Below are 24868 nucleotides of genomic sequence, written 5' to 3'. Positions count from 1 at the left end.
AGAGCGCGGCTTCCCGGGGGCGCACGCGATGACGCGGCTGGCGTCCCGGTTGCCAGGCGATGCTCTTCTCTTCGCGCCCAAACTCAACGTGGCCTCGGCAGTGAACGCGGCGGCCCTTACTTTGACTCAAGGGCCGCGGCGGCGATCTTGGCCACAGCATTTCTTCTCCCAGCAGCGCTGGGGCCGCTTCGGTGATCTTGGGCACAGCGTTTCTTCTCCCAGCAGCGCAGGTACTGGGTTTCAGATGACAGGCACACAGGTGTCGTTTGTAGGGGAAGGGAATATGGCAGTCCTTGGGAAGGCACCATGGAGATGGTCTTCCTGGTTCCCCTCTCGCAGGGCAAGGTCAGCAGGCAGGCAGGGTAACTCATCTAACTTGGGGCAGCAGCTTCTAGGATCAGTCAGCCTCAGTAGTGTAGCAATCCCCCAAGCTCAGCAGGCTCACTCCAGCATAGGGTCCCCAGGTCAGTAGTGTAACTAACTTATCAGGTTCCCTCCTTTTCTTTTATACCCCTAAGTCAGGTGACCTGCCAAAAAGGCGGCAAGTACTGGCGGCAACCTAGGGGGGTTAGAAGGTTCTAGAAGAGTCTGGGGACTATGTGGTGTCTGTCTATGGTGACAAGAGGCGGGACGGTCAAGGTTACAGTAGCATTACGTCCCAGCCTTATCCAAACTATTAGTGCGTAGATAGGACAGTGGCCTCACCGCAGTAGCAGGGGCCTGTGGCAACCATGTTGTTAGGAGAGAGCACCTGCACCTCAGCACTGTTTAGCAGCGGTAAGGCGCCAGAGATCTATGTCCAGCAAAAAAATGGCGGTCAATAACGAGGCAAAAAGGGAGGAAAATGTAGGAGAAGACCACCCTAGGGCTGACAGGTCTAACAAGGAGTATCCTGGGACAGGGTTGTAAGATTATATTACGTTGAACTGCAGAGCTTGGTATACTATAAGAAGAATATTTCCCCAGATTTTCTGATCCCCAGAAGAAGTCTATGTGTGGTACTCTATGGTGTCTGCCTGAAAAGTAGGTGTAAGTCTTTCTAGTAATGTGAATTGTTCATGAATCGATTAATCCTAAATCCTTTTTTAAATTCAATATTGCTTTGAAAAACCTTGGCTTTCTCTGTTTAATGTATATTCTAGAGGAGTACAAACACTTGGACTGCAGAAAATCAAACTCTCCTCCAATTATTAAAAAGAAGATGGATATTCGGCTACTACTACTGCTAGGTCGTCAATGTAATCAGTTGGACTACTGCCACAGTTGGTTCGTTAGTTTTGATGGCCACTACAGCCCATTACCCATCTTATCCTGTGCCGTTTTCCGTACAGCCCCATTAAACCAGTGTGCTTTTAATATGACCACACCCCTTTGCCAAGGAGTTGCACTTGAACTTGCTAAACGAGTAAATGATAGCTGAAAACGGTTTGTTGAGGAAGATCTGGAAATGTAGGTTTCTTACACTATAATAAGAGTTGGGATTTCGATTCTTGATCTAATTGAACATCACATACTTTTTCCTCTTGTTATTCAGGTCATTGACATTAACTTATATTATTTTTATCTGGGTCATAACTTGTTAAGATGTTATTTTATATTACTATTGTTCTGGTCCTTTACAACTATCTTAGTGAACGGGATTATTTTAATCCTTCTCTTTCTGATATTGCAAGCTAATATCAAATTATAGGAACCTAAGACTTGTTTGCCCTCCTGATTCCCCGATTTCCCATCACCTCTGATCTCTGCCATCCACCATTTTCCCTCTTTTCCACTCCCCTTAGTCAGTTCCCATCCTACCCTTACCAGGGCTCCCTCCCATCCTTTGTGTGCTGCATTGATATGCATTTTGAGATTAGGCATGTGTGGGGTGTCACACCGCTGTCCCCCCCCATATATTTCGTAAGGGCTAATGACCAGCATGTACACTTATTTCGTAACCAAACCTCTTTTTTACTCTTTCAAGCATTTTCTATAGCAGGTGCTGAAATTACTCTGTCTGTCTCATTTTGGAGCATTCATCAAGTACATTCAATTACTTATTTTAAATCCCCTTGTTATATTCCTTTCCCTTGCTGCCTTTTTGTAATTAATTAAGAAAAACTTATGCTGAGTCAATATATGTAAACTTTCTAAATGTCCATTTTGCTTGCATTTTTTATTTAGCAGGTTAGAGCACTATTACATGGGGCCCACCAATTGAAAAGATGGTATCAACTATTTTAAGTTCTCCTTCTTCTGGCGGACTTGTGCAACAAGGCCAAAAAAAATTGGAAGCTGTATCCACTGGAAGTTGTATATATATATATATATGAGTCCAACGCCTCCTCCAACTCAGGAAAAAGCACAGCACACTCCGGAATTCGAGGCAAGGACTTTATTGAAATAAAATGCGCGTAGTGCAGCAGTCCCAACAAACGCTAAGGCAGACGCGTTTCAAGCCTCCAATGGCTCTCATCAGTGCCTGTTCCTGGGTCTTCGCGCTCTCTGTGGTGTTCAACGAGGTGCAGGTGAGTTGAAAACCGCTCCCCTTTGTGATGTCATTAACTTCTCCTCCAATGGGTGAGTCGCGCTTTCAGCCTGCCTGACTGAAGCATGCTGGTACATGCAGTCCTGAGGGGTGTTTGTTCAGTAACAGAAACACTCCACCACCAAGTGATGTCCCAAAATACTGGATCAGGGCCACACTCCAGATCAAGAGCCCTGCAGGATGACCAAAAGCCTTACACCCGACTCCTTATTCAGGCGAAAATATCACCTCCTCTCTCCCCAAATGCAGTGTATCACACCATGTAGGCAGTCAAAACTGGTCGGGGGGGCTCCGTGTTTTTGCAGTTCGTGCAATAATTCCAAGAGAGTTGCTAGTCTTAACACGGTGCACCAGACCGAGAGGGTGTGCTGTTAGTCAGCGACCTGCTGCTGACAAAACATGAGTCCAACGCCTCCTCCAACTCAGGAAAAAGCACAGCACACTCCGGAATTCGAGGCAAGGACTTTATTGAAATAAAATGCGCGTAGTGCAGCAGTCCCAACAAACGCTAAGGCAGACGCGTTTCAAGCCTCCAATGGCTCTCATCAGTGCCTGTTCCTGGGTCTTCGCGCTCTCTGTGGTGTTCAACGAGGTGCAGGTGAGTTGAAAACCGCTCCCCTTTGTGATGTCATTAACTTCTCCTCCAATGGGTGAGTCGCGCTTTCAGCCTGCCTGACTGAAGCATGCTGGTACATGCAGTCCTGAGGGGTGTTTGTTCAGTAACAGAAACACTCCACCACCAAGTGATGTCCCAAAATACTGGATCAGGGCCACACTCCAGATCAAGAGCCCTGCAGGATGACCAAAAGCCTTACACCCGACTCCTTATTCAGGCGAAAATATCACCTCCTCTCTCCCCAAATGCAGTGTATCACACCATGTAGGCAGTCAAAACTGGTCGGGGGGGCTCCGTGTTTTTGCAGTTCGTGCAATAATTCCAAGAGAGTTGCTAGTCTTAACACGGTGCACCAGACCGAGAGGGTGTGCTGTTAGTCAGCGACCTGCTGCTGACAAAACATGAGTCCAACGCCTCCTCCAACTCAGGAAAAAGCACAGCACACTCCGGAATTCGAGGCAAGGACTTTATTGAAATAAAATGCGCGTAGTGCAGCAGTCCCAACAAACGCTAAGGCAGACGCGTTTCAAGCCTCCAATGGCTCTCATCAGTGCCTGTTCCTGGGTCTTCGCGCTCTCTGTGGTGTTCAACGAGGTGCAGGTGAGTTGAAAACCGCTCCCCTTTGTGATGTCATTAACTTCTCCTCCAATGGGTGAGTCGCGCTTTCAGCCTGCCTGACTGAAGCATGCTGGTACATGCAGTCCTGAGGGGTGTTTGTTCAGTAACAGAAACACTCCACCACCAAGTGATGTCCCAAAATACTGGATCAGGGCCACACTCCAGATCAAGAGCCCTGCAGGATGACCAAAAGCCTTACACCCGACTCCTTATTCAGGCGAAAATATCACCTCCTCTCTCCCCAAATGCAGTGTATCACACCATGTAGGCAGTCAAAACTGGTCGGGGGGGCTCCGTGTTTTTGCAGTTCGTGCAATAATTCCAAGAGAGTTGCTAGTCTTAACACGGTGCACCAGACCGAGAGGGTGTGCTGTTAGTCAGCGACCTGCTGCTGACAAAACATGAGTCCAACGCCTCCTCCAACTCAGGAAAAAGCACAGCACACTCCGGAATTCGAGGCAAGGACTTTATTGAAATAAAATGCGCGTAGTGCAGCAGTCCCAACAAACGCTAAGGCAGACGCGTTTCAAGCCTCCAATGGCTCTCATCAGTGCCTGTTCCTGGGTCTTCGCGCTCTCTGTGGTGTTCAACGAGGTGCAGGTGAGTTGAAAACCGCTCCCCTTTGTGATGTCATTGACTTCTCCTCCAATGGGTGAGTCGCGCTTTCAGCCTGCCTGACTGAAGCATGCTGGTACATGCAGTCCTGAGGGGTGTTTGTTCAGTAACAGAAACACTCCACCACCAAGTGATGTCCCAAAATACTGGATCAGGGCCACACTCCAGATCAAGAGCCCTGCAGGATGACCAAAAGCCTTACACCCGACTCCTTATTCAGGCGAAAATATCACCTCCTCTCTCCCCAAATGCAGTGTATCACACCATGTAGGCAGTCAAAACTGGTCGGGGGGGCTCCGTGTTTTTGCAGTTCGTGCAATAATTCCAAGAGAGTTGCTAGTCTTAACACGGTGCACCAGACCGAGAGGGTGTGCTGTTAGTCAGCGACCTGCTGCTGACAAAACATGAGTCCAACGCCTCCTCCAACTCAGGAAAAAGCACAGCACACTCCGGAATTCGAGGCAAGGACTTTATTGAAATAAAATGCGCGTAGTGCAGCAGTCCCAACAAACGCTAAGGCAGACGCGTTTCAAGCCTCCAATGGCTCTCATCAGTGCCTGTTCCTGGGTCTTCGCGCTCTCTGTGGTGTTCAACGAGGTGCAGGTGAGTTGAAAACCGCTCCCCTTTGTGATGTCATTAACTTCTCCTCCAATGGGTGAGTCGCGCTTTCAGCCTGCCTGACTGAAGCATGCTGGTACATGCAGTCCTGAGGGGTGTTTGTTCAGTAACAGAAACACTCCACCACCAAGTGATGTCCCAAAATACTGGATCAGGGCCACACTCCAGATCAAGAGCCCTGCAGGATGACCAAAAGCCTTACACCCGACTCCTTATTCAGGCGAAAATATCACCTCCTCTCTCCCCAAATGCAGTGTATCACACCATGTAGGCAGTCAAAACTGGTCGGGGGGGCTCCGTGTTTTTGCAGTTCGTGCAATAATTCCAAGAGAGTTGCTAGTCTTAACACGGTGCACCAGACCGAGAGGGTGTGCTGTTAGTCAGCGACCTGCTGCTGACAAAACATGAGTCCAACGCCTCCTCCAACTCAGGAAAAAGCACAGCACACTCCGGAATTCGAGGCAAGGACTTTATTGAAATAAAATGCGCGTAGTGCAGCAGTCCCAACAAACGCTAAGGCAGACGCGTTTCAAGCCTCCAATGGCTCTCATCAGTGCCTGTTCCTGGGTCTTCGCGCTCTCTGTGGTGTTCAACGAGGTGCAGGTGAGTTGAAAACCGCTCCCCTTTGTGATGTCATTAACTTCTCCTCCAATGGGTGAGTCGCGCTTTCAGCCTGCCTGACTGAAGCATGCTGGTACATGCAGTCCTGAGGGGTGTTTGTTCAGTAACAGAAACACTCCACCACCAAGTGATGTCCCAAAATACTGGATCAGGGCCACACTCCAGATCAAGAGCCCTGCAGGATGACCAAAAGCCTTACACCCGACTCCTTATTCAGGCGAAAATATCACCTCCTCTCTCCCCAAATGCAGTGTATCACACCATGTAGGCAGTCAAAACTGGTCGGGGGGGCTCCGTGTTTTTGCAGTTCGTGCAATAATTCCAAGAGAGTTGCTAGTCTTAACACGGTGCACCAGACCGAGAGGGTGTGCTGTTAGTCAGCGACCTGCTGCTGACAAAACATGAGTCCAACGCCTCCTCCAACTCAGGAAAAAGCACAGCACACTCCGGAATTCGAGGCAAGGACTTTATTGAAATAAAATGCGCGTAGTGCAGCAGTCCCAACAAACGCTAAGGCAGACGCGTTTCAAGCCTCCAATGGCTCTCATCAGTGCCTGTTCCTGGGTCTTCGCGCTCTCTGTGGTGTTCAACGAGGTGCAGGTGAGTTGAAAACCGCTCCCCTTTGTGATGTCATTAACTTCTCCTCCAATGGGTGAGTCGCGCTTTCAGCCTGCCTGACTGAAGCATGCTGGTACATGCAGTCCTGAGGGGTGTTTGTTCAGTAACAGAAACACTCCACCACCAAGTGATGTCCCAAAATACTGGATCAGGGCCACACTCCAGATCAAGAGCCCTGCAGGATGACCAAAAGCCTTACACCCGACTCCTTATTCAGGCGAAAATATCACCTCCTCTCTCCCCAAATGCAGTGTATCACACCATGTAGGCAGTCAAAACTGGTCGGGGGGGCTCCGTGTTTTTGCAGTTCGTGCAATAATTCCAAGAGAGTTGCTAGTCTTAACACGGTGCACCAGACCGAGAGGGTGTGCTGTTAGTCAGCGACCTGCTGCTGACAAAACATGAGTCCAACGCCTCCTCCAACTCAGGAAAAAGCATATATACATATTTTTTTTTATTTTCCACAAAATCATATGCACACACAGCTTATCGCCCACAACCCGGAGGCCGGCAGCTTATATCCAACAGCAGCATGTCTTCAAAACACAGCTTGTGCGCCTACAACCCAAAGGGCCGGCATCAGTGCAGCAGTCTAATAATACAGCTCCACAATGTTCATACATACTCCCATTATTGCTGCGAGCATAGATTTGTACATATTTAGTCAAAACTTGAGACAACAACTCCCCCCTCCCCCCACCCCTATCTGCCGTTTCCTAGTGTACTGCGACGTTACCCAGCCTGTCGTGTTGTCTACTTGGCTATCGTGATCAGGCTGACCCCCGAGTTCCTACTATGCCTGTGATCTCATATATACCCTCCCTTTGCATCACCTACTATATAACGCAGACTACTTACATTGGTCCAGTCCCCCTGGCTCCGACGACCCCATCAATACCTCTCTGCCTATCCCTTTTCAAGGTCAGATCCCCCCGCCGCCAACCAAGCCACTAATGGTGCCCAAATGTCAACCGGTCTGGATCTACTGGGCATTAACTCCCAATAGTGTGACAGCTGGTCTTTACAATAAATCACCGTAGTTAACCATGCCGCAATTGTAGGGGGCTGTTGCTTTTTCCAGTGGATTGCCACTTGTCTCTTCGCCAGCAGCAACAGCATGTCTGTTAACTTACGGGAGCTCTTTGGGACCTCAAAGACAAAACCCAGAAGAGCCGTCAGAGGAGTGACCGGCACCTGGTGTCCTGTGATTTGCCGGATATGCCCAAATACTGCCTCCCAGTACCTCCCTATTGGACCGCAATCCCATGCTAAGTGTGAAAATGTGGCACTAGGTGCCCCGCATCTCCAACAATTCGTGTCTGGATGTATGCCCATACGGTGCAGTTGGGATGGCGTTGTATATAGTCTATGCAAGAAGTTGAAGTGGATTAGTCTCAACCTATAGTTTGGTGAGAGATGTTCTAACTGCGAACAGCAGTATTGCCACGGTTTGTCCGTGATGACAATACCTGAGTCGGTCTCCCACTCCGCCTTGACCGTGCATACAAGTATCGGTGCTTCTTTTTGCGTCATATTTTAAATACGCGTTATCAATTTGCAAGGAGACGGATTTACCAACACGTTTTCTAACGCAGGAAGTGCAGGCGGCGCTCGCGGAAATGACAAGTATCGAGCACTGCATGCAACTCGAAGCTGGTAATACAGGAGTGTATCCGATGCCGTGGGTGTTTGATCCTTGCACATCTGCTGCATTGTAAGGAATGTATTGTCTGGGAAGAGATCCCCTCCCTTCACCAAGGCATACACCGTGACTCTAAGTGTAATTGCTTTGTCTATCAATGGAGTTAGTAGCGGGTTATCCCCCCAGTGGCATGGATGGTGCGTATAATTCCTCAATATTGGCCCTCTTAGCTATCCCCCTCCATGCCCAGCTTGTTGTTTCCACCGTATCTATTTCTAGATGGGGCCTTTTATAAGGCTGGTAGATCGCCGTTTTCAGCAGAGTGGGAGCTACTCTATCAATTTCTATCGCCACATGGGGCTGGAAGGGCGTAGGATGATGCCAATAGTGCAAATACTGCGCCTGGGCACTATACACATAAAGTTCAAAATCAGGGGCACCTAGGCCCCCCTGAGCAAAGGTAATGTTAACAGCTTCCAGGATGCTCTCGGCTGCTTTCCCGCCCACACCAGTTGGAAGTTTTATATTTCTTGTTCTGTAAGGCTGCAGTTAATATTCTTTCCATCACTCTGCAATCACTGAACTTCACACGATTGTTCTTGGTGTTTGCTGTTTGTTGTAACAGTGAAATGAACATGTGTGCTCTTGTTATTGTTAGGTCCTCTTTTCATCTTGGCAGCACTAGAGTCCAAGAAACGCGCTCCGTGACCATGACCTTTGCAGAAGCACTGTGTTCCGTAATTTGTGGAATGCCAACAAACTCCAGATTACAGGATCTTGTTCTGTTTTCTTGTTACTCTAATTAGTACTTAAGCAATGAAATCTCCTTTAATAACAGGGATGTCTGCTTTGCAGTGGTGTCCTGCATGTCCTTTAGATCTGCAACTTTTTTCTAGAAGTGAGAAATCTAGTTCACCAGGCCATCTATTTTTTCTCTCAGCCTTGCATCTGTGTGGCGGGTGGAGTTGCAAATGCTATCTAGCTTAGTTTTAATTCTGCTTTTTTAAAGATCAGTTGAAGCATATATGCAGTTCCCCTTGTAGATTCCTGTGATGCAGCGTAGAGTATCTCTTCGTGTCATGGTCTTTTTCAGGGCTATTGGTGCTGTTTACAGGTTCTACAGTTATCAGTTGGGTTTGTTTCTGTTGCCTTATACTGAATGCTCCAGATAAATCATCCTTGGTGGGGCAGTTACTGGTTTCAAATTGACTTTGAATGACTATCATTTCCTGGTTTGTTTCCTCTGTGCCTACGTCTGCATAATTCCCCTTCAGTCTTGCACTCGGGGTGGGGTGCTTAATTGTAATCATAGGGTAACACACGTATTAGTCTCCTAAAATGCTAATAAGGACTTATAGGATAACTCTTGGTACCTATACCATGGGGCTCTGTTGTATTATCACTTATATGAGCCTCCCCCTTGGTGTTCAGCTGTGCCTGGACTTACTTCAGTCTCTATTTCTTGTCCTGTTTGCACAGTCCAATACTTGCGGTTCTAGTGCGCCAGAGTCTCCCTTCATCAAGTTGGCTGAACTGACCCGTGTCCCTAAATCGTTAGGTGGGATAGTGCTTGCTTTTTTGTCTGATTTTCTGCTGTACACTGCTCCCAGCTGTCTGCATTTGTGTGCTATTTGTGGTGCCTCTAGGCTTCAGGCAGTCTTGCACCTTTAATTTAGTTCCAAGCCCAACTATTATTACAGAGACAGCTGCATTCTTGAGTGGTACTGCTGCTTTGGCCATTTTGCTCCTTTTAAGGGGTAGCCAGGGCATTTCCTGCCTATAATTGGGCTGGCTTTGGCTTTCGGCATTGGATGAAGTTAGAGCAGTTACCGCTAGATTAATTGCTCAGGAGCACAGCATGTCCAGACACCTCTCTCTGCTTCCTTAAGAATTAGACTGGAGACTCTCTCTAAATACAGCAATTGTGTCCCTGTGCTCAGCTACTCACGCCTCTGCCTGCCACCTCCCACTTCATCCTACATCGGATATCCAGGACAACTTCCAGCTTCCTGAGCAGCTCATTCTGGTGCGCCCGGGCTAAATGGTTGAGGGTTGGCAGCAGTTCCTCATGCCACAGGTCTAGTTCAGGTCCTCTTCCTTCCCTGCTCTCTTACCTCTCTCTCCTCATCTACCAGCAAGTTTTTCTTTTGGCATGGCTGTTGTCCTTACTCTCAGATCTGTTGCACAGGTCCACCATGTTATCCTACCCTACAGCCCCTTGGCCCCAGCAAAGCTCCTGTACCTCTCCAAAGAGACCATAGCTGCCTGCTGCTATGTTGACTGTGGTGAGGGGAGTGCATGGTCTCACCCAGGAAAAGCATCAAGCGGGTGCGTCCCTCATCACCACCTTCCATTACAGGTTGCTCGGACATTACAATGACTGCTGTTAGTACTCAGGCTGAAATTCAGATCACATAGAATATTTACAGCTCTGGTTTAAACAAGGAAAACAAGAACTGTCTTCTCTTTCAAGTGTGTTTTTCTAAAATGAAAAGAGTTCAGCAAAAAGAAGATATGTATGGCTACATGTTTATTTTCCCCACACTATAAGTCATTACAGGAAAAAAAAATTCAAATCAGCCTTCGGCATCATTTCTCTATATGGTTATGGAACTACTTGGTGACTTACAATGTCCTGATAATTGATGCAGAACTTTTACCATTGTTTACAAACTGAAGCACTTCTCATGAACTGGAAGGGTAGTTAGTCCCCTAATGATTTTGTTGCTCTGCAAATGGATTGGTCATCATGTAATTTCAATGTCAAAAAACATTTCAGAATTATATGTAAAGCACATTAGGCTTTACAATAAAGCCTGACAAGTATTTTATCTAATAAATAAATGGCAAAGGGTCAGGCGGTTAGGCATTTTGTGATATAAAAACATAATTTTCAGAGTAATATTCAAACAATAAAATAACAGAACATACTATAATGTTGTGCAGTAAATAGGTCATACATCTGAGATCAGACTGAAAGAGTATCATCAGCCAAAGATCAGGCGAGAGCAAACTGAACACCCTCTGGGCAAAGCTCATTTTATGGGGTAAAATACATTATGGTCTATACATTTTAGTGTGCATGTGCAAAGGCCCAAAAATCCCACCTAATCATATTACAGGAAGAACAGACTGTTACAATACAATTCCAATCCCTGGTGCTCCTGTGACACCTTATAGTTAGTACAGATTCTGATACAAGTCAAGCGTAGGTTCTCATGAGAATCACACTGTGGTCCGAATAGGTGTGACATTGAGAAAACATTCACTTCTCTAACACAGCATAAGAATGAAGCTTGAGAACGAATTATCATGTTGTACATGAGAGAATGGCATTGTGTTTCAAACATTGTTTCTATTGTGTGCTGAGTGCATAGTGTAAAAGGACAGAAGTATGACTGAGTTTAGGAATATTATGTGACAGGCAGCAACAGCCATTTTGAAATTAAGGCATACATTATTCATGTTATAGTAAACACAGCTTCTCAGCAAAATATTTCATATTCATTACTTGTTAATCACGTTGTGTTAACATAATGATGCATTTTTGTTAAAAGCGCTACACCATAATATATGACAGGGGGTACTTTATCCCATATAAAATGCTGTAATCTTATGATTCCCCTCAAAATAGTGCCTTAAATCTTACAAATATACAAAATAATGGGGTGACCCTGTGTCCCTCAGAACCTGGGTATATATATTATATAGATACAATGGTTCTGTCGGGGAAATTTCAATTGCTTTGTAGTGTTCACAGTATAAATACATTACATGTAACATGTATCCATAATTTAGGAAAGGGAGAAGGAAAAATCCATAAAACACACCCAAGCTAAAATTTCAATCGATATTTTTAAAGGGATAACGAATAAGGTAGGCTACAGTGATACAATTGAAAGAATTGTGAAGAAGAAGTGACATGTAAAGGTGAATACAAATGATGCACTTAATATAACAGATAGAGAAATGGTTAGGAGGATACAATTTTTGATTAAGTCCATATGATTGTTCACATACGCTTCATGATCATGTATGAGTTAATTTTTGAACTGAAACGTTGTGTAGACTCATAGTGTGTGTCGACGTTTCGACCCTATGTAAGGCGCAATATTTATTAAGCGTCACGGCGTGTCTTCCTCGGGACGGTGGGGTAGGTATGTAGCCCTGCACAAAGGTCAAGATTCACTGCGCGTGCGTTAGGCTTCTAAGTCCAGCAGAGGTCGATATGATTTGACCTCAAGAGATACAAGAATCGTGGAGGTCTGGGATTGTGTACTGCATCGGACTGAGAGCTGGAGAGACGTGCATTCACCAGATCGTGTAAATCACCCGACTGGCACAAAAGGATTAACCTTTGGAAACAATCCCAGGTATTGGTTGTGTGGATCCCCCAACAGTTTCCTACCCAGAATCACCTGCAAACCTCAAATTTAGCTGAAAAATCACTTTTCCCACACATTTTTGTGTGGAATCACTGTGCCGACACAAATGTCCTACCACCCAGTGTTCTCCTTGGTCTCCCGAGTAAAATGATACCCCACTTGTGTGGCTGTCCTATGCAAAATCAGCTAAAAATGTATTGTTTTAAAAATGTATCGCTTAGAATTCACTGTGCTATATCCTTAATCCCTATATTTTGGCCCTTCCCAGTCATATGCCATTGGCCCACCCACACAAGTGAGGTGTCCTTGATACCTATTTTTCTTTCTTTATATTCTACCAAATGAATTGCTATATACCCGTTACACAATGAAAAACCATTGCAATGGAGGGACGGCCAAATGCCCCCCTCCTTCAATAGTCAACCCCAAAAGTACTTTTTTATTTTTAGCCGTATGTATGAATCATAACAGACTTTATGGAATGGGACAAGGGAGATTTCTTTAATATAATAAACAGGCTAAACAAGCTAACCTGTGACTCTGCTCCCGTATGCCTTCCTCAGCCTCCTTATGCTGACAGAGGCAGCTGCCCGCCTCCATCCATCCGTCCGTCCACCTGGCCTGCCATAGTCAGATTAGTGGAGGCAGCCTAAACTGCCTCCCTTAATCGCTCCAATGAGCTCTCCTCTGGGCGAGTCCCTCTGCGAACGTTCCAGCCTCAGTTGCTGCCGCCCGAGCCGGCTAGAAGTTTTCCGCTCAAGCCGCCATCCATCTGGAGCAAACCACATCAGCAGCTGCTTCTCTGCGCTGCAGCTAGCCGCTTAGCCTGTCCCACCTTCAGCCACGGAGCATGATGGGAGCTCAGGTGACCATCCGCCAGGAGGTTGGGTGTGGAAGCAGGCTAACTAGGTTCAGGTGCGGCTTGCGTCCTCCTCACAAGCCTCTTTTTACGTGCCACGAAAAAAAGGTAAGATGCGTAATCTTTTTACACAATGGAAGGACCTTCCCTTACCAATTATGGGACGAGTTGCACTTATTAAAATGAATATTCTCCCTCTGTTTTTATTTTTATTCTCCAATTTAATGGCTTAGGTCCCTCATTCTTTTTTTGACCGGTTTAACTCTGAAATAAGACATTTTATATGGCAGGCAAAAAATTCACCAGACTGAAATTACAAACGTTACAATGAGATGTGGAAGATGGAGCTCTTGCTCTACCTAATTTTTCAATTATATTATCAAGCTTCACTTATTAGCTTGCTGAATTACAATAATTCAGAAGAGATGTCTTCTGCCAATTTTTTCCTGACTTTAATGCTTAAGGAATTTGAGATCAGTCTTGCTACTTTCTTGCAAATTTCCAAACTTCCGAAAAAATTGAGTTATAAATTCCCCAGGGTTATATCATCTCACTTTCAAAAAGTCTGGTAGGCCTATAGAATCCCCTGGTTACACCCTCAACTGATGTTAGTAGAACGCATCCCTTTGGGGTTCTAGGTGTCTAGTTGGATTTGTGGACAGTGGTCTAAGCTTGGCTTCCATAAGTTACAATACTTTTTCAAAAGTGAGAATGTTTTATCCTGGCAGGAAAATAGAGCGCAGAACATTAATACAAACTTTCAGCTACATCCAGATTAAGAAATTCTGTTCTGGTTTAATAAACTGAGAAAACTCCGACGGGTCTCAACTGGGGAAAGCCCATTCAATACTTAGAACTTAAGGGCTGGGGAATTGGTACAGGCTGTTTAAGTCCCTGGAGAATATGCATATAGTTTCAAATCATTTACAAAGAATATTTGAGTCTATTGACTGCCGCCTTAATTTACAACAATGGCAAGGATTCAACGAAATGAGCTGCAAGGCAGTAAGAGCTGCTAATCTAAGGAAGATGGCATTTTTTTAGTAAATGGATGATTTACTATACTCCCGCCAGACTCCATAAAATTTATACTGCCGTAGACCATGGGTATTTTAGATGCAAACATGCAATTGGGGACTGGATGAATGTGGTGTTCACATGGACCCACCTAATGATTTTTTGGAAGAGTGTCTTTACGGAAATTGAAAGAAGTCCATCAGTTGATCTCTCTTCCAATGCTTCTGCTGCCCTTTTAGGGAGAGTGGAGGCTTGGGATTAACTTTCGGTCAGCGGCAATTCATCTTTATTGCCACCTTGGTAGCAAGATCGTTAATTCTTGCCAATTGGAAATCGGAGACCATATCAAGAAATTCCCAATGGTTAATTAAAATGAAAAGAGTTTTTAGGCGGGAAACTACATATGCAACAAGCATTAGAAATGCAATAGGTCTCGCATTTGCTTGTGTTAGAGCTATTGTCGTTGTTATTGGCAATAGTTTTTACCCATTAAAACTTGACTATCTTTTATCTTGACATTCAGAGAGAATTGCGTTGGCTGTGGTCTAATTTTAATGCCATTTTCAAATGATTTAAGGAATTTTATTTCAACGAATTCTGGTGAATGTAGTTTATATTGTTTTAAATTGGAAACATTTATATGGGCAAAAGTCTAACAAATGACAATGACAAAAGGCAATGGTTAAGATGAGAATGAGGGGAGGGCGTATTGGTTTGAGTAGAGGCAGCGAGGACGGGTTAAATGTAGGATAATGAGAAGGAAAGAAAAAGGGAGGTCCGGACGAATTGGTGTAGCAGAAAGTAAGGCTGAGGGAGGAAGACAAGGGGAAATGCTTAGGAGGGTTGTACTGCAGACACAAGATGAATTGTTGTGCAATAGCGGAGAGGCAGGGTTAAATACTAGCTGAGCGCTGACAGCCTTACAGACTTTTGTCCTGGAGAATGGGGGAAGGACTAGGAAGAAGAAAAGTTGGAGAGGAGGGGCGGGTCGAGTAGAGGGCTAGAATTACGAAGAAAATGGTGACAAGAGAACGAGGTTGTGTGGTGGAGGGAACTGTAGAAAATGGTTGAGTAGCGGAGAGTACAGGAGATGGCCGAGGAGAGAAAGAGGAGGGGAGGAAAAATAAAGTATGTGGTTCAGGAAGAGGCGGAAAAAAGTGATGTTATATGAGGAAAGAAAGAACAATTTGTGGCAAAGAAGATGAGGGGAGAGAGTTCTTAATAGTGGAGAAAGAGTGCTGATGGGGGTTGATGAAAAATGTTAAGTAAATTCTTAAGGTTTGAGTGAGAATGTACTCTTGTATAGCACAGCACAGACAATAAACCACTGATACACTTTCAGCCATAATCTCTTACAGTGAGATTTAAATCACCGTTACCTAGATTTGATTGTTATTGTTGATTATATTAGTACACAAACATTAAAAACTCACAGAGTTATTTTGTCCTTTGACTTTAAAAAGAAAATGTAAGTATTAAGACACTGAATAAGCAGAGACATTTTGTTACATCCACTCATTTTCCAGACAAGGAATGTGGACTCACTGAGGAGCTGTCAGAACTGATTTGTGGTGATTTTCTTTTAAATATAATTTTCTGGCTGTAGTTCAGGCACAGCCTTTATGGAAGGTGGTGGCTCTCACACAAGTAGCAACACTGCTGGATCCAAGAAAGAGTATCCAAAACAAGGGCACAAGAAGTGTGAAATTTCAGCATTTGCCCATCTTCAACCTTCCTGAGCGGTCATTAGGCACACACAAAAGTACAGCCCTGCTTAGAAACTTTATCATCTTTAAGAAGATCTGCCCCTCACTCCTAACACCTATCCTTTGTCATCACTCAGGAAGAACTAATCAGCAGTGCTTTGCTAACAAGGACATCCCAGGATTTCTGTGGGTAGCCTTTTATCCATCCTCCTTCAATGTATGGATCTCCACCCTCCAGCCACGGGGATGCAGTCAATACACTTTCACTGTCTAAGGAAGCTGTATCTACTTTACATTACGTCATGGAAAATGCACGTATACTTTCATGGTCCATGCACTGGACACAGCTTGGTCGGTACAATTAGGGGGTGGGGGTGAGCTTCAAATTTCCCAACAATCACGCTAGCATATTCTGGTAAAATTCATTGAGTTTGAGTTTGAGTTTTAAAATACTTGTAAAGCGCTCGTACACCTGCGGTTTCTTGGCGCTACTGCTAACCAGATCCAGGGCTAAAAAACGGGGGAGACTGCTGGGGATTTAATCAAAGGATTTTGTGAACAAATGGGCTTTGAGAAGTTTGCAAAATAGCGGGTACAGGGTGATGGATCGCAGATCCAGGGGAAGGGAGTTCCGGAGGATCGGGGCAAGGGTAGCAAATTTCGAACCTCCCCACTTCTTTGTCCGGTAGCGTGGGATAGTGAGGAGGGACTGGGAGGATGAGCGGAGTTCCCTAGTGGGTACATAGGGGGTGATCTCTGAGGAGATAAATGCTGGAGCCAGGTCCAGTCGGGCCAAGAAGGTGATGGAGGCGAGCTTGAATTGGATTCGGGCTCGCACAGGGAGCCAGTGCAGGGATTTCAAGAGGGGGGAGGAACGGTGAAATTTGGGAAGATTGAAGACCAGGCGGGCCGCCTGGTTTTGTATCTGCTGCAAACGTCGTAAACTATATGCAGGGATACCTGCATATAGGGCGTTGCCGTAGTCCAGGCGGGACACCACCATGGCTAAGGTGATGAGTTTGAGAGCTGAGAAGGTGAAGAAACGGGACACCCTGCGTATAGTGCGCAGTGAAAGGAAAGAGGAAGAAACCACAGAGCTAACCTGGGAGTGAAGGGTGAGTTGAGAGTTGAGTTTTATGCCGAGGGTTTTAAAAGAGGTAGAGGGTTCCGGAGAGGGGCCAAGAGAAGGGGGCCAGAAGAGAGGGGACCAGGGGCTGGATGAACCACCCGTCAACACCAGCTCGGTCTTGTCGGGGTTGAGTTTAAGGTGATTGTGGTTCATCCAGTCCCGGATGTGGAGCATGACAGATTGAAAATTAAGGACAGAAGAGGGGGAAGAGGAGAGGTTAAAGACCAGCTGGAGGTCATCCGCATAATTAAATACGGCGACCTCCATTTGTTGAAGAGAAAAGATAAGAGGGGCAATATAGAGATTGAACAAGAGGGGGGAAAGGGAGGAGCCTTGAGGAACCCCGCACTGGACTTTTCGGACGTCCGCTGTAAAATCACCCAGGCGAACGGCCTGGGTGCGGTCGCTCAGGAAGGATGATAGCCAGACCAAGGCGGTCCCTCCGATCCCGGCCGCCCTGACACGGGAAAGCAGGATGGTATGATCCACCGTGTCAAAGGCGGCTGAGAGATCGAGGAGCACAAGGGCCTGGCGCCGGTTAGTATCCATACCCTCCCTGAGGTTGTCCAAGACCGAAATAACAACGGACTCCGTGGAGTGTGCGGGGCGGAAGCCGGCCTGGCGGGGAGCGAGAGCTCCATGAGTCTCTACAAAGGAGCTCAAAGCGCCGGTGACATGGCGCTCGAGCACCTTTGCCAGAAAAGGTAAGAGGGAGATGGGGCGGAAATTGGCAGGGACAGAGGGGTCTGCCCCAGGTTTTTTTAGAATCGGCACAATAACCGCAGACTTCAAGGGGGAAGGAACCACACCTTTAGCCAGAGAACTGTTGAGGAGGTGAAGGGGAGGATCCGGGCAGGAAACAAAGATGTGACGGAGAATGTGAGCAGGACAGGGGTCGAGTGAAGAGCCCGATTTCACCAAAGGTACCAAGGAAGACAGGGCTTCCTTAGATATGGGGGGGAGGGCAGTGAGTTGTCCCTTGGGAGGGGGGCATTGGGGGTCAACAAAAGAGGGAGAAGGGGGCGGGATGTTAGCTTTAATAGTAGAAATTTTATGGATGAAGTAGTTGTTGAGGGAGTGGCAGAGTTCCTCAGAGGGGGCGGGCTTCAAAGTTGTTCTGTCAGAGAACGCCAGGTTATGGACAATCGTGAAAATCTCCTTAGGCTGGTTTTCTGCAGCAAGGATTTTGGAGGAGAAGTAGGCGGTTTTGGCCACCAAGATGTCTTTTTTGTACTGGGTAAGGATGTTGGTATACTCCAGTCTTAAAGTGGGGCAATAACTTCTCCTCCAAGCCCGCTCCGCGCGGCGTACAGTAAGTTTGGTGGCCTTAAGCTCTGCGTTGAACCACCGGTTGGCATCCTTGTCACGCTTGGAAGTAATACGTTTGAGCGGGGCAACAGAGTCACTGCCAGCGGAGAGCCACTGATCTATGGCCTCAACCTGGGAGAGGGTAGAGAGGCCCTGCAGGGAAGGGAGGGAAGTGATAAGAAGGGAGGAGAGGTCTTCCGGGTTGACACGGCCCCATGCTCGAACCCAGATGTTTTTGGGGCGAGGGAGTTTGGCTGGGGGGTGAATGGGTAGGGTAAAAGAGATAAGGTGGTGGTCGGACCAAGTGCAAGGCGAAATAGAGAGGGATTCCACGGGACAGTTTAGGGACCAGATCTGGTCAAGCGTGTGACCCTTGATGTGGGTGGGGGAGTGGACATGGGGGGTGAAGTTTGACAACAAGAGCATGAGGGGACTTAAGGGGCAGTGGGAAGGGATGGCAGTGCGGATTGTTAGTGTTCCTTAAAGGAATATATATTATAAAATGCCCAGCAATTTTAGGAACCTTCAAAATAGAGAGGGGAGAGAGAGAGTGTGTGTGTATGTGTTGCATGTGTATGCATGTAAAACTCCCAGGTGAAATCCGACAGCCACATCACCATACTCGACTGAAAGCACCTGTACCCAACTATTTAGTAGAAAATACATTTATCAGGGGGTGTAACACCTCAAATGCCCCCCTGAACCTACGGCCCTGAATGCACTTATACTTTTGCCACACATAGAGTCTTACTAGTATACACTTTCCACATATTATTCATACATACATGCAAATGGGATGTTAACTCAAAGGTCTGGGAGTTACACAGACTATTCTATTGATCTTGACACTCATTGTCTCTTTGCTGACCTTCCAAACACTTCTGCTACAAATGTATATCCACCACCCTTCATCTAGCCTTCTGAGTTTCACAGACCATGAGTCTGGTACTGAAGCTATCACTGCTGCCCTTGGTTCCCAGTGCTATCAAAGCTGGCAATCAGAGCCCTTTGTTACTCAGAATCCCTCTTCAGGCCATCTGAGATGATCTAGCTCGAGTCTCCCTCACTCCCATCTTCTGCTCATCTGAGGCTTCTTATGAGCTCTCTTTTGCTGATTTCCAGCCCTTGGACCCCCTTTTTTAGCCATTCATAATTTTGTATGACTTCAACCATCTGAGTTTCTTAAACCCTTTCTTCCATTTTTAAGAGATCATACTCATTTTCACCCATCTACCTTTAGACTCCTCTGCCAAGTTTCAGTTCTCTTCCACAAGATTTACCCTCAGACTACTGTGCCAGCATCAGACAGTGGGCCAGATGTACAACCATTTTTGCATGCACAGACGGGTTTGCGAACCCGTTTTCGCATACAAAAACAGCATGGGGAATGTACAAACTCTATTTTGCGACTCAAAGTTTTTCCGACTCGCAAAATAGGGTTTTGCGACTCGCTATTAGGAAGGGGCGTTCCCTTCTTAATAGCGAGCACAACCCTATGTAAGAATGTTTTGCGTCCACAACTGCGGGCGCAAAACACTTGCAAATTACCACCCTCTTCAAGAAGGTGGTAATGCACTCGCAAAAGAGAAGGGGTCCCCAGATGACCCCTTCTTCTTTGCAAATGCAGGGGAAATATTTTTTAAGGGCAGGAAGTGGTCCTAGGGCCCACTACCTGCCCTTAAAAAATTAAATGAAAATGTTACATTTTTTTCTTTTTTAAATGCATTCCGTTTTCCTTTAAGGGAAACGGGCTGCATTTTTAAAAAAAACTTGTTTATTTAAAAGCAGTCCCAGACATGGTGGTCTGCTGAGCCCAGCAGGTCACCATACCTGGGAGGGCCTGCCATTCCCGAAGGGGTCGCAAATTGCGAGAGGCTCATTAATATTCATGAGCCTCTCTATTTGCGACCCCATTGGGAATCTCTAGCAGTGTGAAAAACACTTTTGTACATTGGAAATAGCGCCTCACAAATTGCAAGTCGCAAAAAACTCGCAATTTGCGAGGCGCTATATCCACGGTCGTACATCTGGCCCAGTGTCTGCTATCACTCAGATGTCAGCATGTAACAGTCCTGGCTTTTTATTACCTATGCATTCTCTGATTATTCAGCAAATACTTAGCAGTTCTACATGCAGGCTAAAAAGGGTGTAGGTGTCTGTTCGTTGACAGCGTAAGAAGCATGAATAGGAGCAGTTTACTTAAGGATATCCCTATGATTGTTGCATAGAATCACATAGGGTCCGCCTCCTCTCTGTCTTCTTCCTTCTCCTACAGGCCCTTCTGGTGTTGGTCCTCCTCCAGTTCTTGTTCCAGGTCCTCCTTTAGTGCATTGTTTTGGTTCTCCTGATCCTGAACTGGTCCTGCCCAATTAGTTCTGGTCACCCTGATACGTGTTTCCTGAATCTGCCACTCATGGTTCTAGTCGTTCCTGACCCTGATTTTCTTCGACATACTCCTGGCCCTTCCTTGTATTAGCTCTTCTTGGGCCTCCTCATCTTGGTACTACTGATCCTCACCCTGACACTGCTGGTCTGCTTGGTCCTTCTCTACCTATCCCTGTTGTCCTGGTTCTCCTCCATCTGACAATCCTAGTTTGGTCATCCTGATTCTCCTTGGCCCTGGCTTTGTTGTCCATCTGATACTGCGTCCATTGGGGCTGGTCCTCGTTTTAGGTCCTCTTGGGCTGGGCCTGTTCATGTTGGTCCTGGTCGGCTCCCATTGGTCCTTGTGCCTCTGGTTGGCGTGGTCCCATTGATCCTCATAAGCCTGGTCCTGATCTTCCAGTTCCTGCTTCACTTGGTACCCTTGGTTGTGACCCCTTTGGTCCTCATAGCCCTGTTCCTGGTACTGCATATTGTGATCTTAAAATCAATACTTGTAACGGGGAGCATTGCCCCGGTTTTCTATTCTGGTTATGCTCTCGTTCACGTATGTTTATTTTTGTTTAGTTTCGGAGTAGCGAGAAGTTGATCCTCACGAACATCCCCATTTTAATGCCCATCAGTTGACTTTGATGTTGGAAGGTGAGACGCACCGTTTTTGGTCACTCTGGTGATAAGGAATAAGGGTGATATGGACTTTCATTGTGGAATTACTGAGAGTCTCTCACATTTTTTGACAGGATAATTTTGGGCGTTTTTACACTGAACAAGGACTTGTCTTGGTGTCTGCTTTAAGTATCATCAGGTGAGACCAGTAATCATCTTTTATCACATCCATAGCTGGAGGACTTAGACATTGACTTTTATAATTTGCAGATATTTCAATCGTTAATCAGAGCCTAGGATCACTGGCATTACAGTAACGGTTGGATAAGTGAGAGAAGGTACTTTTACTAGGATTGGTCATGGGCACATTCAACATAGATATAGCACAGTGCACATTTACTCTAGCTGTATTGATTGTCACTTCGCTCACTGGAATGGGCAGAATGGGTACTTTCTCATTTACTCTCAGTGTGTTCTTTTCATTCCACATTTTCTTGCACCTTTCTGGATCTTTCGACTTTAGGTTTTTTCTACCAGGCACGTTTGCTAAGGCACATCTATTCATTTCAATACAACGTAGTTTATCAAGATGTTTTTGGTAGTCTACTTAATATCTTCAGTTTTTTATCATACCTTTAAATCTCTTGTTTTTTTCCTGGTAAATTAGAGGCCAGTAATCATACAATTTGATTAAGCAGATTGATTTGTTAATTCATTGTATATGTACTTGTTGCAGATTTTCCCTGACGAAGGGTGTATGTCACACCCGAAATGCATTGGGATTAATAATCTTCAAGCCTGTATCATGATGCAATTTAACAGGAAGTTCATGGCTCATCAATGAAACATGCTTTTGAATTAAAGAAGCATTGCATAATGGCGGATTGAAACCACGGTATTATGTTTATGTACATGTATACCAGTTAACTGCAGAATGTTTCTATTGTTTACTTGATGTAATAATTTTATAACCGCTCTCAACAGAACACAGTATAACATTGTATACACTCTAGGTAGAGTTTTTTCGGTAGTGCAGTCTCTGTCTATGACTAGTTGTCTTAGATAAACTCAATTTTAGAAAGTGAACATTTCTCTGTGCTATTAACTCTATGTGTTTTGCAGTCTGACTCCAATCAAAGTCTAGGGCAGAGTGACAGCTACACTTTGTGTATACTTTCCAGACAGCCACAACACAGGGAGGGCTGGGTGTGACAGGAGAGGCATCTGCATCAATCTGCATACTGATAGTCTTTGTGGGCTGGGAGCCAGAGAGGCTGGGCGCACTAACATTTGTATAGGCTGTGACCTGCCCTCACATAAAGGGCATGTTTACCCCTTACTGTACGTTTGTAGCCTGGGATAGGGTTGAAAGAGGGTGTTGTTCCCTTCTAAGGTTTCTTTTGAAGTCATCTCTACATCAAAGACATTTGAGTATACGTACAGGGGCTCTGACCCCACATTTTTAGATCACTTCTGGATCTTGTGGAACCTCTGCTGGGGGAATGGCTGATTCGCTGAAAGGATTGCTCCATTGCTATGACTGACTGTTCCCAGGAACTGCTGACCTGCTTTGCTGCTCTGTCCGGATGCCTGCTGACCTTTGCCCTGCCAAGAAGGGCTACAGATTGCGACCTGAGTGACTCCAAGGGTATGCTGGCTTGCCTCCTGTTTCCTGAGATCTCAGGGATACTAAAGACTTCGCTTCCAACCAAGAGCTACAGTTTTGCTTTTAAACTGCTTTTGAGTTGCTGCTTCCACTCTCAGTGCTGTCCAATTACCACGGGGCTTGACGCGCGGTGGAGGCATGTGATCCGACATGCCTTTATTTCTCATTTGCGTTCCAGTCGAGCGCCCACTCAGTGGTCCCCCCTGTGGCACAAGCAGGCATCCACTTTGGTGCGCCTTCATGGTTTGGAATTCCACATGTGCGGAGGGGTTTCCCAGGGACTGGCGCATCTCTTGTAGGACTTGCGCGGCATAGACAGGGCAAGCTGCCTCCTGCTCCCAATCAGATGGTATTTGCCACCTATGAGTGAGCTGAGAGAGAATGCAGCGCTCCTCTCAGCTGTTTACCAGCATTACATGTTTGGATCTCTGTCAAGGCCCGAGTTGCGATGCTGCGCACATCGCAGCTGTTGCTCACAGTGCTTTCTCTCATGCCCACATGTGCCTTATTTCTGAGTCCAGCGAGGAGGGCTTCCCACATTGGAAAACCTCAGGGTACTTCTGTACATTACTGTAACTCCAGTGAAGTTAGCCGGCACATGTTTGTTGTAAGAGACTGTGATAATTGGGGCACATTGCTTTATCTTTAGATAACGTGTTCCCAAAATTACCGTAAAGGACCAAGTAACTGCTCTCATGTGCGAAACAAACCATAACTTGTGAATTACCCAGGTGATTTATGTCGTTCCGGTCTTGTTTTGCGGGCACTAAATAGTCAGATCTACATAACTTGAGATGTAGATGACATTTAACTCTGTTTTAAACTTGTTGTTGCTCAGAATCACAAGTGCTTTCTTGAGACTGGGGTAAGTTGACCATTGCATGTTTTTGCTCGGCTTTTAATAGTATTCTTGATAACTGTGATATTTGGCAAAGTATACCTGATATTCATGTTGTTTTGGTTCTAACGTGTTTATAATGCAAAACCAATTTTGATTTGATCATGTGTAGAGTCTCTTTTGTGGTGTATTTACTGTGTTACCGGTGTGAGTGTGTTGCACAAACGCTTTACACATTGCCTCTGATGATAAGCCTGACTGCTCTGTGCCAAGCTATCAGGGAGTGAGCACAGGTTATCGCTGGTGTGTAGCTTACCTGCTTTGACTAGAGTGGTGGGTTCTGGCTGGCATAGGTGCATAACTTAGGGGTCATGGTGTACGGACAGGTTATGTTTCCATGGTGGGACCTGAGAATGAAGTGGCTCAAAGAACGTAGATTAGAAAAAGTAGAATATGGAAGAACTGGAGAAGTAAGGAAAGAGAGAAGAGAAAAAGAGAGTCAGGGGTAGATATAGTCCTGGGCCAGACAAACTAGACAATCAAAGCGAAGCAGCAGGGGATAGTTTTGAGGGAACCGTAGGGCTGAAGAAGATAAAATTACTGTTATTGTTGATAATTAGGGTCTGGGAGCTGTATAGATGGGAAGCTGTTTAGAAAGTGTGTAAGGATTAGTAATAATTGTTAGTGTGTTGTTTAGAGCATGCTATTATGTACGACTCAACCGAAGGATGTAAAAGATGTGAGCCCAACTTGCTCCTAATAAAAGCAGCCTTTTACACAGCAGAGCAGGTGTGGCAAATGTTATTTGGCTCCCAAAGAGGACTTTGGGGGGAGGGGAAGGAAGGACTCTCTATGTGGCATGGACACTTTGGGAGGTGTGACAAGGTGGTGTGAGGTGATGGCACAGGAGCCGCCAGGCCACCATATGTTCTCACCAACCACAAGGATGCAGCAAGATCATCATCCCATCGCACAAAATAGCCCACCTCCTGCCCTGATATATGGCAGAGAAGTATTGAGGGAGAGTTGGGATGGGGTGTATCTCTGTATGGTTTCACTGGGAGCAAGTGGTAGGAGGGCTCAAAGAATGGAGA

The 24868-nt window shown here is 45.9% G+C and overlaps 1 protein-coding gene across 4 annotated transcripts in view; it reads right to left on the bottom strand.

Moving 5' to 3' along the window:
- The window catches only part of ANXA10 (annexin A10), a 514604-nt gene that overhangs the window by 330039 nt on the left and 159697 nt on the right, over positions 1–24868 (bottom strand). The window lies entirely within an intron of this gene.

This window comes from Triturus cristatus, chromosome 2_2 (assembly GCF_964204655.1).
Source record: "Triturus cristatus chromosome 2_2, aTriCri1.1, whole genome shotgun sequence".
NCBI classification, from domain to species: Eukaryota; Metazoa; Chordata; class Amphibia; order Caudata; family Salamandridae; genus Triturus; species Triturus cristatus.
The sequence above is the reverse complement of the archived record's forward strand: the minus strand, read 5'-3'. Positions and strand labels throughout refer to the sequence as shown.